Source organism: Hyposmocoma kahamanoa, unplaced genomic scaffold (genome assembly GCF_003589595.1).
Source record: "Hyposmocoma kahamanoa isolate Upper Pololo Valley unplaced genomic scaffold, ASM358959v1 232, whole genome shotgun sequence".
Lineage (NCBI taxonomy): Eukaryota > Metazoa > Arthropoda > Insecta > Lepidoptera > Cosmopterigidae > Hyposmocoma > Hyposmocoma kahamanoa.
Window position 1 is genome coordinate 9,410,176 of NW_020653750.1, and position 14,378 is coordinate 9,424,553.

Here is a 14,378-nt window from a genome sequence, read left to right on the forward strand (position 1 = left end):
ATTTAAGGTGTGTTAGATACTCGCCGTTGATGTTGATGCCAAGTCCTTTTCAGTCCAGAAGCTTGAGAATAAGCTCCAACGCAACAGTGAACAATTTCGGAGATATCACATCTCCCTGTCTCACGCCTCGTTGCAGTTGGATAGGATTAGAGCTCTGATCCTGTATGAATGTGGTCTGTGGTACCAAAACCGTATTTGGTCGGCTTGTTCGGGAGGTTGAAAGTCGTCAAATCTGCGAGCGAGACGATTCGTGATAACTCTCGAAAACATATAGATATAGCTCAGAAGCAAGATTAGCCGATAGTTCTTCAAGAGTGTTTTATCACCCTTTTTGAAGAACAGGATCACCTCGCATCTGCCCCATGCCTTCGGCGTTTGACCTTCGACGATGACGGAATTGAAAAGCTTCTGGAGGACTTTAAGTATCGGCTTGCCGCCTGCTCTCAGAAGTTTTGTAGTGATTCCATCATCGCCCGCCGCTTTGTTGTTCTTGAGTTGTATGAGAGACACACTAATCTCGTACAGGCTGACGTCCGGGATATCTTTGATATAATGTTGGGTAAGCTTGGCCCTGGGGTCTTTAGCCTCGCCTTCAACAGGTGCTTTCGTGGAGCATAGCTGTCGATAGAACCTCTCTATCGCACTCAGGATCTCAGGCTTAGATAAAATGATGCTACCGTCATCAGTTTTCGGCTTCGTCAGTTGGCTTTACCTAATACACAGATCTCTCGCGAGCACTTTGGAGCCTTTGTTCCGCTCAATGGCCTCTTTAATACTAATAATAATCTGTTTTAAATTAGCGTATGTCGCTAGTCAAAGACTTCGATATTCGCCTATTTAGCCGCCTGTGACTTGCATCCTCTAAGTTCTGTAGCCTCATTTCACGTCTCTGTTCCATAAGTTGGAGTGTTTTGTTGGAGATTTTCTTCATTCTGGTATGGTGGGTTTTGAAAAACTTGGACCCAACCGTACGGACAGTATCCACCATCATGTTGTTTAGATCGTCCACATCTATGTTGTTTTCGAGGGCTTCGAAGAGGTTCTGAAGTTCAAGTTGAAAGCTCTCGGGGTTTTTGAGTTGTGCAGGTATTGGCCGGAGCGTAAACTTTATCAGTCGAGATCTTGCAAGCCTGATATTGATATGCAATGAAATAGAAATAGAAACCATTTATTGTATGTGCAATGTGTCTCGTAGCAACCGGAAGTAATCACACTTCCTATTTTAACGGTATTGAGCATAGAGACATCATTGAATATATGCTTTTTCGTCGACTTGATAAAGTCAATCTCATTTTTGACTTAACCGTCCGGACTTATCTAGGTCCATTTTCGAGTTGGAGATTTTTGTTGTATTATTGAAAAAGGTGTACATTATATAGAGGTTCTCCTTTTCCAGGAAATCGACCAACATCCGGCCTCTGGCGTTTCGTTGCCCAACTCCAAATTGCCCCACTCTCAGCTTATCATCGCAAGGCTTTCCCAACTTTGCATTGAAGTCCCCCATCACAACCGTGTGAGACGTTTTGTAGCTATGCATGGCTTTTGAGATCACCTCATACATAGCCTCCACTTTGTCATCTGGGTGCGTCGAGGTCGGAGCGTAAACCTGAATAACATTCAACGAATATCGTTTAGATATTCTGAGTATCAGGTATGCCACCCTTGTCGACACACTTCCGATGGAAATCACGTTGTTAACAAGGGACTTGTGGACGATAAACCCGACACCGCCAAGGGACTGTTGGTTGGTTGGACCTCCCGGTTGTATAGTAACTTGCCGGAGTTAAGGATTATCGAGTCCTCCCCCTCTCTTCGGATTTCAGATAGCCCAATAATATCCCAGCGTACTTTACTAATAGCTTCTTTCAATTCTGTGAGCTTTGCGTCGGTACTCAATGCGCGCGTGTTGTAGGTTTCCAGGTCCAGTCGTCGTCGTTGATGGTTACCGGATCTCCCACGGGGATTCTTCGCACCCCATGCCCTGTTTCCAAAGCCGCTACCGTGACTGGGAAGAGCAGGACCGCCGGGGACTAGGGGCCAATTCTTTGGTGTGTGGGGGGGACCATGGGGGGAGGGGGGTTACCATAATCCCCACGCGGGTTGGCGATCGCAGTTCTGGCCAAGACGGTTAGCTTCTGGCAATTTTCCTATAGTAGCCTTTTACGACACCCACAGGATGAGAGGAGAAGGGTGGTGCTATTCTAGAGCAGCACCACACGGCATATTTATTATTTATATTCAAATAATTGTAGTTACTGCATGTATCTAAAATTCGTGAAAGCTGTTTCGAAATATAGAACACAGCAAATGAAAATATTGTTTAGGATCTAAATCACGTTTATTTGTTTTTTTCATACAAAACGCTTATTATAAGCTTGATTGCGAGTGCAGGTTTTCATATATAGTACCGACAAATGAAGCATTTATATCCGCAACAAACAACATACAGTTGATGTCAATTAACGTCACATAAAGAAAGCTGCAGCCTACGAACATGTCATGGATAAACCTACACATCCAATTAAGTTAGACAAACCCTAGGTTCTTGCAAAAGAAGTGCGTTTTCTACCCCATTTCACACGGAAGGAAGATAGTTTCTCCGTACCACCAGTTTGGAACCGGTATTCAGGGCGCGTTCAAATTAACCGCTATTAGTGAGGTGTGCATATTAATTTTTTAAATTAACCACGATGGATGAAAATTTAATTGAAGAATTTATAGTGAATGTAAAATAACACCCTGCGATATGGGATAGCAGTTCCGCTAGTAATTCCAATCGACTGGATAAAAAAAGGCATGGGAAAATTTGGTCGCACTTCGACTGTCACGCGGCCCCGGCGCGGCTACAGCGCTTGTAACAGCGGCTAATTTGAACGGACCCTTATCATATTACGTATCATAGGTGATAAAAAATTCTTAGCAAACGTAAAACAACAGTACTCCTCTGCACGTTCTGTTTATTTTTTCTAAATTCCTTTTAATTCGTAAATTTGATTTAGTACGTAGTAAACAATGCATACCGTCAAATTATTTTGCAAACCGTACGTAGCGTTAATTTAAAATAAGGTGGTTAACATTTTTTTTGGCAACTAAAATAAATGCATTTTTTTTAATATAAATATTAGACAACATCACATATACGAGTATATAGATATCAAGAGCTTAAGGTCGAGAAACTTAGGATCAAACTTAAGGCGAGGTATTTCAACGCGAGCCTAGATTTAAGAAGAACAGGTGCGCGTTGGGGGGAGGGGGATACCCCTCACGTCCCGCAATCCGCGCGCTGTAAATTAGAGAAATTTTACACAGATACGTCGTCACAGTGGGCGGCGCGGCGTATCGTTAAACCGATGGGTAATTTGTAAATTTTAGGGTAAATGTGAAGTTAATGACTAACAGGGCTTCAGTTGAAAACCAAAATTTAGCATGTTCTCTGTTATACTTAAAGAGGAATATCTCCATAAAAAAAATAAGTGCAACGTTAGATATGTTATTCTTAAATAACTAGTTTTAGATTTTTATTTTAGTCTGTTTTCAGAATTTTATGTAACCGGATAAAGTACATCCTATCGTGTAACACATTAGTACATTCTTTAGATAACATCGTTAGATGTATCGTATATTTTCTTATTTAACAGTAAATATCTAATCCATATGATCTAGCAAAATTGTTTTTCCCGCTTCTCTTCCAGTGACTTAAGGTACAAAAGTCATCTAATAGTTAGCGAAAGTATTTTATAGCAATCCCAAGGTTTTCTGGTCTGAATTCCCCGAAATTTAAATGAGACAAAATAAAATAGTACATTATCATCTGGAACGAGTCTTTCAGTTACGTATTCATGTATCGTTATATAAATATCAATACATTTGCATCTAAAAAATTCAGAATGGATCCCCGTTTATATTTATTAACAACAAGGGAGTACGTACAAATGGAACTCAACAGTCTGGAGAATATTTATCTCAACACTCATGCAGCCATCGTTGGTGATAGCTTTCACGTTTTTTGTATGAAAATATTATTTGATATTTTCGTACAAAATAAGAATGAAAAGCGCGTGGTACGACCAGTGCTATGCAACACGAGGGCACTGTGAGATTATGCGAATGTGTGCGGCCGCTGCCGCGACCGCGCTGCTGCATTTGTATGGAGTTACCATACTTTACTTATTATTCTATGTATATAGTTTATTCATTTTTATTGAAGAAAAACTTAAATAATATACATATTTAAGCAAGGGCTCAAATATATCATTCAAGTAAAATTTATTAAAAAAGAATTACTACGTGCAATTTTTACTGTTACGTCCTCAGGGTGGAGGCCTGGTAATCCATAACACACGTTTTACCTAGCTTGCACACCAGTCTCCCATTGTAGCATTATTTATATCTATATTTGTACAAACTACCATTGTAAAGTTTGTTAGCTATTGGGAAAAAATAAATATCTATTCTATTGTCTTTTATCTGAACGAGGTATAATTTACTTAACATCGCCTCCGTGGCCGAACGGTTGCCATCCTGGTCTGCTACGCAGAGGTCCCGGGATACATTCCCGGGCCGGGATGAATATCTGTATGGCTTACATTTATATCTCTCGTGAGTTTGGGTGTAATTTGTAGATGTCTCTGTTTGTGTTCATGGCACTGATACATAGTACGGGGTTATGAGTGTGTACGTTATTTATTTATTACTATATATAAATATACTAAACTCGTCAACGTTTCTGCCCTGTACAGATCTCATGGCCACGGCTGACTAAGTACTTAAAAGAACAGCGAGCTGTCACCACGAAACGTTAGTTCCATTTCCTATTATTGTGTTCACTATATGTTACACCACATTTATCTTCATATTTATCTTCGTCGTGAAAAAATACTTTTTTTATCATACCGAGGGACAGGACGAATAAGTAGTGCGCCTGGTGGTAAGCGACACGCCTGTCCATAGCAGTTGCAGAACCGCTCAGAGATTTAAATCGCAAAGATCTGAGCAGCAATGCCACTGTGCCCGTCATCCTAAGATACAATAACAAGATAATAAAAATAATAAAAATAATTTTACCATCACCCTTATTTAAAAAGGGAATGCAGTAATGCTCACATTACTGCTTGGTGACAGAAACAGGTAAGGTGGCAGTATTTCTCTGGACGAACTCTTTCACAAGGAGCTCTACACCTAAATGTTATGAAAAGTGTTTATCAAGCAGAAGTAGGTATTTCAAACACATTTTATACGATGAACACCTGCATACCATTAGAGGCACATTTTAACAACCAGCGATCTTTTTTCACGAAATCCTCAGGAACAAGTAGGTGTTTATATATAAGAAATGAGAAAAAGATTGAAAAGGGAAACCCATTAAGTTGAGTATGTTACACATTAGATAATCGTCGGGAGGGAAGTGCGGTACGCGGATGAGAGACTGTACGTGCGTGAAATTGAAGCCCGTAGGTAATTGAGTTTATTTTACACGTAAGATTTGTATGTCGTCCCAATTCGAAATGAGTTTTATGCATCCCTCATCAACGTAATATGTTTCATTATGTGGATTTCGTCGAATGATTTTAGAAATCCCTGAGACGTATTCTGAAAATGAATTGCATTGTGTGAATTGTTCTGAAGGATAACGTGTTTGCGACGTTGCACACCCTTGATGAGGCCACGTCGGACACAGCGGCTCACGTGGTAATGACGCAGCAAGAAGCCTACCACTACCTCATATATTACTTTAACCTTACATTGATTTTTCGTACCATGATGCGCTTAAAGTAAGCTTATTATAATGTTAAAACTATAATGTTTTATTGGCAGCTTTGTGGCAGTCATTCACTGAATTCGTACTATGGCGCGACTTTGCCATTGAAGTAATATTGTTCGTATATCAAATTTAGCAATCTTAAAATAGTTACTCGGACGCAGTGGAAACAATGGTGTTATTCAATTTGTTGTCTAAATATTGATAGATGATTATTAAAAGTTATGTTTAACTTATTTTGATACTTAAATCTTTTTTATTTTTCATTTAATAGTACATGGGAAATAATTTCTCGTTAAATAAAAAGACGCTCTGTGTGTTCAGTGACTTGCTTTCACCGTTGACGTTTTGAAAAATTATGACAGCGGCACTTAACAGTTGACACTAGACAATGATTCCCAATTCTAAACATTTTTCTTCACGAAAATGAGGAAAAATAAATAAATAACGTAATTTCAATAGTTTTTCTCATCACACTTGCACTTATATACTATGATTGCATGGAGACCACTTGACTATAATGCCTCAAATACAACCCTCCAGCCTTTTTTCTTCTCATTACAGCAATGATCAGTAATGAGTTTTTTCTACAAATTAAAAACAAACTCGTTACCGACCATGGCGGTTACGGCTTCGAGTTTCTAATAGAATACGTAATTCCTTATTTACCGCCCTTAATACACAATGTACTATTGGTAATGTATGAACAACCTCGATGAAACAACGGTTTGCGCTATGGATTCTGGATGAGGAGGCTAGCTTTTCTAAATTGGTTCTGGTCTGGGTGTTTAGGGTAATGCCCCGAAGTAAGTTCCGTTGCTCTGGCACTCGTAGCACTTTATCATTATTATTACATTACAAAGGAGATTAGCTTCTGGTTATGTTGGTTAGATATCACTATAAATTTACAATCGACAAGGAGATACCATTGTTTTGTATTTCTCTCAGATTACATACACCAGAAGGATAATTGTCAGGATAGTTTTCTCTGCCTAATTCAGGTGGCAATTTTTATTATTTAATTATTCGAGTATCATTGTCTGCACCCAATGCTGAGTATAGGCCTCCTCTCTATTGCGCCATTCTTTTGTGGTCCCTTGCGAGTCGTGTCCAGTGGTTTCCAACTATGGCCTTAATGTCATTAATCCATCGGGTGGGTGGTCTGCCTCTTGGTCTTTTCGCGTCTCTTGGCCACCATTCAGTAACGGCTTTCGTCCATCTTCCATCGTCCCTTCTAGATAAATGCCCCGCCCACTTCCACTTAAGCGTGGCTATCCTCGTACCCGCGTCTACTACCTTTGTGCGACGTCGAATGTTTACATTGGGTACGTTGTCCAGCAGAGAAATTCCGAACATGGCGCACTCCATTGCCCTTTGTGTTACTCGAATCTTGTGCACGTGTTATTTCGTGAGCGGTCATGTCTTTTTATTTAAGTATATTATCGTGAAATATTAAATCATATTTCAAGATACTACACTCCAATATTAAATAATACTTCGTAATAATATTCTAGATTATTTAAATAATAAAAAAATTGCCACCGAAATTAGATGGAGAAAATTAACCTGAAAATTACCCAGAACCAAATTAGAAAAGTTTACCAAATTAGTCCTATACCGAAAATTGAACTCTTCCCTTATACTCTGGCCACAAAGCAGCGATCGCGTGAGCGTTCCAGGCGCGGGAATTTTTGTAATATACGAGTTCGTATGAACCCTGCTGACCCTACCACACCGAATCGCGAGGCGGCGGCGGCGGAGCGGCGGGGCGGCGTGGTGCGGGGCCAAACGCTATGACAAACAGGCGCACCGGGTGCGGGGTGGAACCGGGACGGACGCGGGGTAAGTGCGGACGTGCGAGTATCTATTTTGTATTCCATTGCAACCATTCACACAGACAACGGTCCGGGAGCGGAACTTTAGAGGGCTTTGACGTTGTATTTTTTTACAACTGTTGAGTGTGTTTTTATTAAGTTCCAATACGAATTCGAACGATTTTTTTTTGTGTTGCTTCCGTAACGCCGTAATAAAAACAGAAAATTTTTTTGATCATCATTCAACGGCGATGAGGTTTATTCTTTAATATCTGTGTTGAAAATTAAACGTGGCGGCTTTTGGTGTCACACTGGCCGCCTTTGGGACGCTATTCCACCGCGAACTATGCTTGGGACTGCTCTGTGACACGCCCCGGTACGCCTTCGCTTACCACAGGTCCGCCCCCGGGCCGCTTCTCCCGCTGTGCCGTCGTGTGGCCTGAGCTTGCGCTAGAATGTCAAACCTTGCCTTTGGAGTAGTTTTTATTTGTAATTGGAATTCACACGATAGGAAAGATCAAACAAATATAAATAAAACCATAAAATGACAACCTCAACACAATAATGTTCTTGGTTAATAAATATTTGACTCTAAACAATATTGCGCCTGTGTTGACGCACCTAAATAAATATTACTGTTCCGCTCTTTTTTCTGTACGGTGTGAACCATAGAGAAAAAGGTGAATTGTTTGATTAGCCCCGGCTGAATTAAATAGTGGACCAGAAAGTGACATCAGTAGAACCATAATCCTGCTTTTAGATAAATAGGAGTGGACCAGACCCGGATTGAGGGAGGCAAGCAGAAATTACTCAACTTACAATAGAGGCGTAATACGGGTCGTATAATTCTGTTTAACTCTTGCAAACGAGGAGGTAACTTACAATTATGATGATAATGAATTATTTGTCAGTTATTCATTCAACGGGCAATATACAGGGTTATTTGTAAAATACAAATAACCTCGCAGGACTATATTATTAACATCATAAACTACAACTTTGATACACAACAACTTTGATACACAACAATTGTTGTTTAATAATTCATTAGATTTCACTTTCGCACAAAAACATTTAAGGTGAGGTATTTCAACGCAAACTTACATTGAGGTACGGGGGACCGCCCCTCGCGTCCCACAACACGCGCGCTGACAATTAATTTGAATAAAAAAAGAACAGGTGGAGAAAATATGACACAGATTCGATGTCGACAAGCGCCCGATGGCGACTGACGGGGCAGCGTAAACCGCTGGGCAATTTACAAATTTTGAGATAAATGTGAATTTAATTAATACAAGGCTTCAGTTGAAAACCAAGATTTAGCAGGTTCTCTGTAGTACTTAAAGAGAAATATCTCCTTATAAAAATTATGTGCACAGTTAGATATTTTAATCTTAAATAATTCGTTTCAGCCTTTCATTTTAGCCAGTTTTCAGGATTTTACATCGTCATGTGAAGTACATCTTATCGTGTAACAAATTAGTACATTCTTTAAAACAATATTCTTATGTGTATCGTATATTTTTTGTAAGATCATTACTTAACAGTAAATATCCATATCTAAATATATACTATAAGATATCTAAAAGAATTTAATTCGATTGAATATTTTAAGAGTTCAAATTCTCTTACGATATCTCGAAGAAGGTTTCTAGATAGTTAAAAGTAAAAGTGGGCACAACTTTATTAGTAGATCACGAGAGTGCTTAGAGAAACTATTTGTAGGTAGTGTTAAGAGTGTTTCTTATAGTTTTTCTCAAGTAACCCTTCTAGAATGCTACGAGACCATTTGTAGAATGTAGACAGTTTTACTTAGTCTAGTAGACAGTTTTTAGATAATTTATAGTCTATGATAGTTTTCTTAGTAATGCTATTTTAAAACCAAAATACTAAAGCGTTACAAACATAGGAGGCAATTCTCTTAATACTAATCGATTTCAAGTTTAATGGCTTACAAAATATAAACTATCAAAATTACAACATGGCGAAATTAGATATAATATTTCTGACTTTTTCGCGCAATGCTTAATCATTTAGAAATCGCGACTTGACGTGCGACTTTAAATTCACTATGAAAAGTGATATAAAACCTGTCATAAGAGTAATGCACTCGCTGAATTTTAAATATTTATGTATAAATATAAACTTGATAAAAAATACAGTTATCGATTTTCGGTTTTAAATATTTATAGAAAGCTTAAATATACAAAATAAGTCACAAAACTAACCATTTTCAATAAGTTCTAGGCTTCTTGAAGCTAATTTCAACTTAGATTTACTTTTTAAAAAGAAAAGAAATTTTTCTCGGCTACTTCATAGTCATTCTTTAAAAATAAAAATGGCGATAAGAATTTAAAGCTTTTTTCAAAACACTGTTGGGAGCATTTTGTGGCATGGCTTTATCTATAGAAAAACTTTAGAATATGTAAATATTATTTTTACTTGCTTTAGTGTAGTTGATCTTGTACGAGAATATTCATCTCTATGAAGCTTTTATGATTGTCTACAAAACGAGATGTTTCTATAGCGATTTTTTCTTTTGTCAGTATTACAAAACCTTTATAAAAAGTATAGGGAATGGTGAGCGTATTATGCAATAAAAAATTTTTCAAAACACTAGGTGAAAAAAACATTTTAAAAAATCCAATTTGTCGCAAAAAAACGTTATTCTGTATAATTATATGTAATGTGTTATATATGACTAGAAAGGTGGATAAATTCCCTATCATATAAATATAAGGAATATTTTAATGACATACCTAACTTATGTTGGAAGAAATAAAATTTTCATTACAAAATTGAGGTTATTTCTTCACGCCAACCACATTTCACACAATAATTTCACTGTATTCTATTGATAGACGGCACAATACACATACACAACATTGAAGTACAGTAGTTTACAGAACACGGAATTACTTCACAATGTGTACTTATTTGTCAACAAACAAAAATGCCGGCCGAGACCGGCTCGCGCACGAATTACGACTATTGCATGCAGGGTTGCCAATTTGTGGTGAATTCCCTAAATCGCGGGGAATTTAAACTAGATTGGGGATTTTGCGGGGATTGGCGCTCTGTGGGGGAAATTGTGGGGATTCTAACATTTTATCATTTTGTTTAATCTATCAATTGCTGATACATCGCTAGTTTGATCGTTACTGTTAGAAACACTGTGATGGACTATATCGACGTGTTTTTCAACATCGTACATCAATCGTATTATTAACAAGCAGCTTAAACAGAATTATTATTAGAGCACTTGGTTCTGAATTGTAAAATTACCAGTCGGTGCGTGTTGAGTTCGCGATTCTTTCTCCCGATTAGGCCGGTCCCCGGTAACAAGCAAAACGAAATCAGCTATTGATAAACAAAGCCGAGCAGTCGGTACTTCCACACCACAACTTACCACTCGTCAACTTTAAATATTAAGTATAGGTCGAAACTCATTGATTATTTCTAACATTAACATAGTGTCATCAAAGGCACAACAAATAATCAATCTACTTAATTTTGAAAGGCAAAAAAAAATGTTTTTTTTTTTTCAAAGACTGATGCAGGGATCGGAATAGGTAGAGTTTTTTTACCTAACCTTCGAGGAACATGGACGGAAAATGGAGACTGCCTTAAGACAATATTTTTTAGGTCCCAGGACGTTTTCGGGATTGGGGAAATCCGAAAATTTGGTGTTGCAATAATTCGTCGCAAAGTTAAGATAAATATAGTCTAACCTACCCATCCCAAATAACGTATTTTTTTTAATGTACTTAAGTGATTTCCCGAATCTCGAAAAAATCCAGGACCTAAAAAATATTCTCGTAAGGCACTCTCCATTTTCTGTCTGTGTTCCTCGAAAAAACCCTACCTATTCCGATCATTGCTAATTAGTGTATTCAACCAATAATTGTATTTATGAGCAATTTTTGCACTTTCTGACGCGTATAAGTAGTGAATAGGTAGGTGTGGGCGCGCGTTTAGTACGCAAATCTATAGAAGATAGGTCTAATAATTCGTCTGTAGTGATTCCAAGACAGGATCGACTAAGACTTTGCAACGATGGGCATTAAAGGTATGGTCCCATACAAAAAATACACATTTTATTTTTTTCCTACTGAACTATTCTATTTATGGCAAAATTAAATATGACAATATTTAATTAGTACAATAGGATCTCTCGATTGGCACTTTTTTAGAGAGGCATTTAAAAAAAAATCCAATGTCCGCAATATCGCAGATCCGACCCACTGTGCGACGCAAAGTTAAGATAAATATAGTGTACGTGGCTGTCCTTCATTAAGTCAATTTTTAATATTATTAAATGATTTCCCCAATCCCGGAAAGGTCCTGGGACTTAAAAAATATTGTCGTAAGGCAGTCTCCATTTTCTGTCTATGTACCTCGAAGTTTAGGTAAAAAACTCTACCTAGTCCGATCCCTGTGATTAATGTTGAATCTAATTAAAATAAATAAACGATTTAAGGTCATCTAATTTTATAATTAGTTTTACATTTTACGTTCTGTTTACATTCACAACAAACGTAATAGATTATTACATTTTGAGCTTCTTAATTTTTTATTATATTTTTAAGCGATGTATTTCTAATAAATAATGAAAACTAGAGATGTGAGGAATTTGTGGGGAATATGAACTTGGCTCTCCCTAAATTGGGGGATTTTAACCGTGATTTTTGGGGATTTTGAACAATTGGCATTGGCACGCTGATTGTATCGAATGATGTGACATAATACATTTTGCATGAACTCTTACAACGTCCAATAGAGCAAAAACCATAATTGTAGTATTTTTTAAAATAAAATCTACTGAAGACGCGCTATAACGTGTTTGTCAATAAGTACAAACACTACAGAATGTCATTAAATAAAATATATCTAGAATAAACTTAAGAAAACTAGTTTTTAGAGTATTAATAGACTTTACTGGACGTGTATAGAACAATTTTACTAAAAATAATCAATTGTTCTACAGATGAACTTAAAATAAGGACTATAAGATGAAATCTTAAGAGAGATTACACCTAATTAAGTTGTTTGGTATTAAGAAGGTTTTAAAATTTTGACTTGAGAGAAATAGTGTATAAGAACAATTTATTTTTTTAAAAACCATTTATAGAGAACTATTATCTCAATCTATACCATATTAAGACTGTTTATAGGTATAACAGTTTTAAGGCGTATAAACTGTGCTCCTTGGGATTTGATCTAGGAAAACAGTTGTTCCGCTTTTTCCCTGGTAACTCGTTTTAAATAAATTGCTGTAAACGGTGATAAATCTGCTGCAACAAAAGTAAGCGTAAAGCGCGTAAATACCAATTCCGATGTCAAATGCAGGAGCAAGCCTGGAAGTCATCGAGGAGGACTCCTGCATGGTTGAACTTACTACCTTACCACCAAATACTGATCTAAAAAGTGTCAGAAAGTACAATAAAAAAAATTAAAAGTTTATTTTTGCCACAATAATAACAATAATAACGCGCACACACTTATGGCCCCGCACTAGGGAAACCCCGTATTGTGGGTGCCATGGAGCATGGACACACACATATAGACAACCACACATTACATCCAAACTCACGACAGAAATAAATGTAGGCCATACAAATATTTCTTCCGGCACGGCGGCAGTCCGTCATGGTGGTCATTCGGCGACAGAGGCAGTTCAGCAGTTTAGTAGCATGGAGGTAATTATGATGTGTTAGCAGCGATAGGTTAAGTTCACCTTTTTACCCTGCTGCAACTGAACTACTGTTCATGGTTGGGACGGTCTGCTACTAACCGTCCTGTGTAATGTACGTCCGTCTTGGACCACCCATCGACCCTCGTTTAGCTCTCTAGATTCACCGCCATATTTAAAGACTTAACACATTCTGTGTAGTCCTGTTTCGCCGTCTGTGAAATACCGTTTGTGTTTTACTGTGTTATTGTACTGTACTTACACATTGTTCCGTGAATAAGCCAAGTGATCATTATCATAACTGGTAGTCTCATCTGACCGCCACTACGCTAATGTAACCGCCACTCGTTCCACCGCACTTGTCGAAGATCCTTAATTAGGACGTCAGCTGAGAGTTGAGAAAGGACGCTGCTAAGGACAACATACGAGCACGAAACCCACCTCTAAGGTCAGTGCTGTATAGTTCAGTTGTTCAGCACTCCTTTTACTTGCCGATGCGTCAGACGGAATGTCCGGAGAGGGGCTCTATACAGTCCACTTTTCTTCTTAAAAGCGTCACAACGAACGAACCACCTATCAACCCGCTCGTATGCGACACATACGCTCATATAGCCTAACTGCCACGCTAGTACATAATGTTTTATAAAAAGTCATGGAACAAAAGTTGTTGTTTATGATAATATATAATATAGAGATAATATAGTTCTGCGAGTTTGTTAGTATTTTACAAATAATCCTGTATAATAACTTACGCTGACCAATTACAGAGCGTGGAAAAACATTACCGTCTGAAACTGATTGCACGTTCATGGCAATTAAAATATGATTTTAAATGGATAGGATTAAAACTGACTGTACAATACCACTCCTCAATCTTAATAGTAATCCTAATATTGTAGACAGAAGCTTAAGACTAAAATCAGCAAAAGACAAAGAAGTAAATAAATTAATTATGAAGCTAAACACAGACAAAGCTCCTGGTGCGGACTTAATTCGCAGTAGAGATGTTAAATTGATTGCAACTGAAATAGTACCTGCCATTAAAACTTTAATCAATGTAAGTGTCTCTTCAGGTATCTATCCAGATAAACTAAAGGTGGGCATGATACGACCT

General features: G+C 37.8%; 1 long non-coding RNA gene across 1 annotated transcript in view; it reads right to left on the reverse strand.

The window, feature by feature from the left end:
- The window catches only part of LOC113228586, a 29,787-nt gene extending 16,002 nt beyond the window's left edge, over positions 1–13,785 (reverse strand). The window contains exon 1 of the long non-coding RNA XR_003310323.1: positions 13,527–13,785. This is a non-coding gene — a long non-coding RNA (uncharacterized LOC113228586). The remainder of the gene's footprint in view (positions 1–13,526) is intronic.
- Between the last annotated feature and the right edge of the window lie 593 nt (positions 13,786–14,378).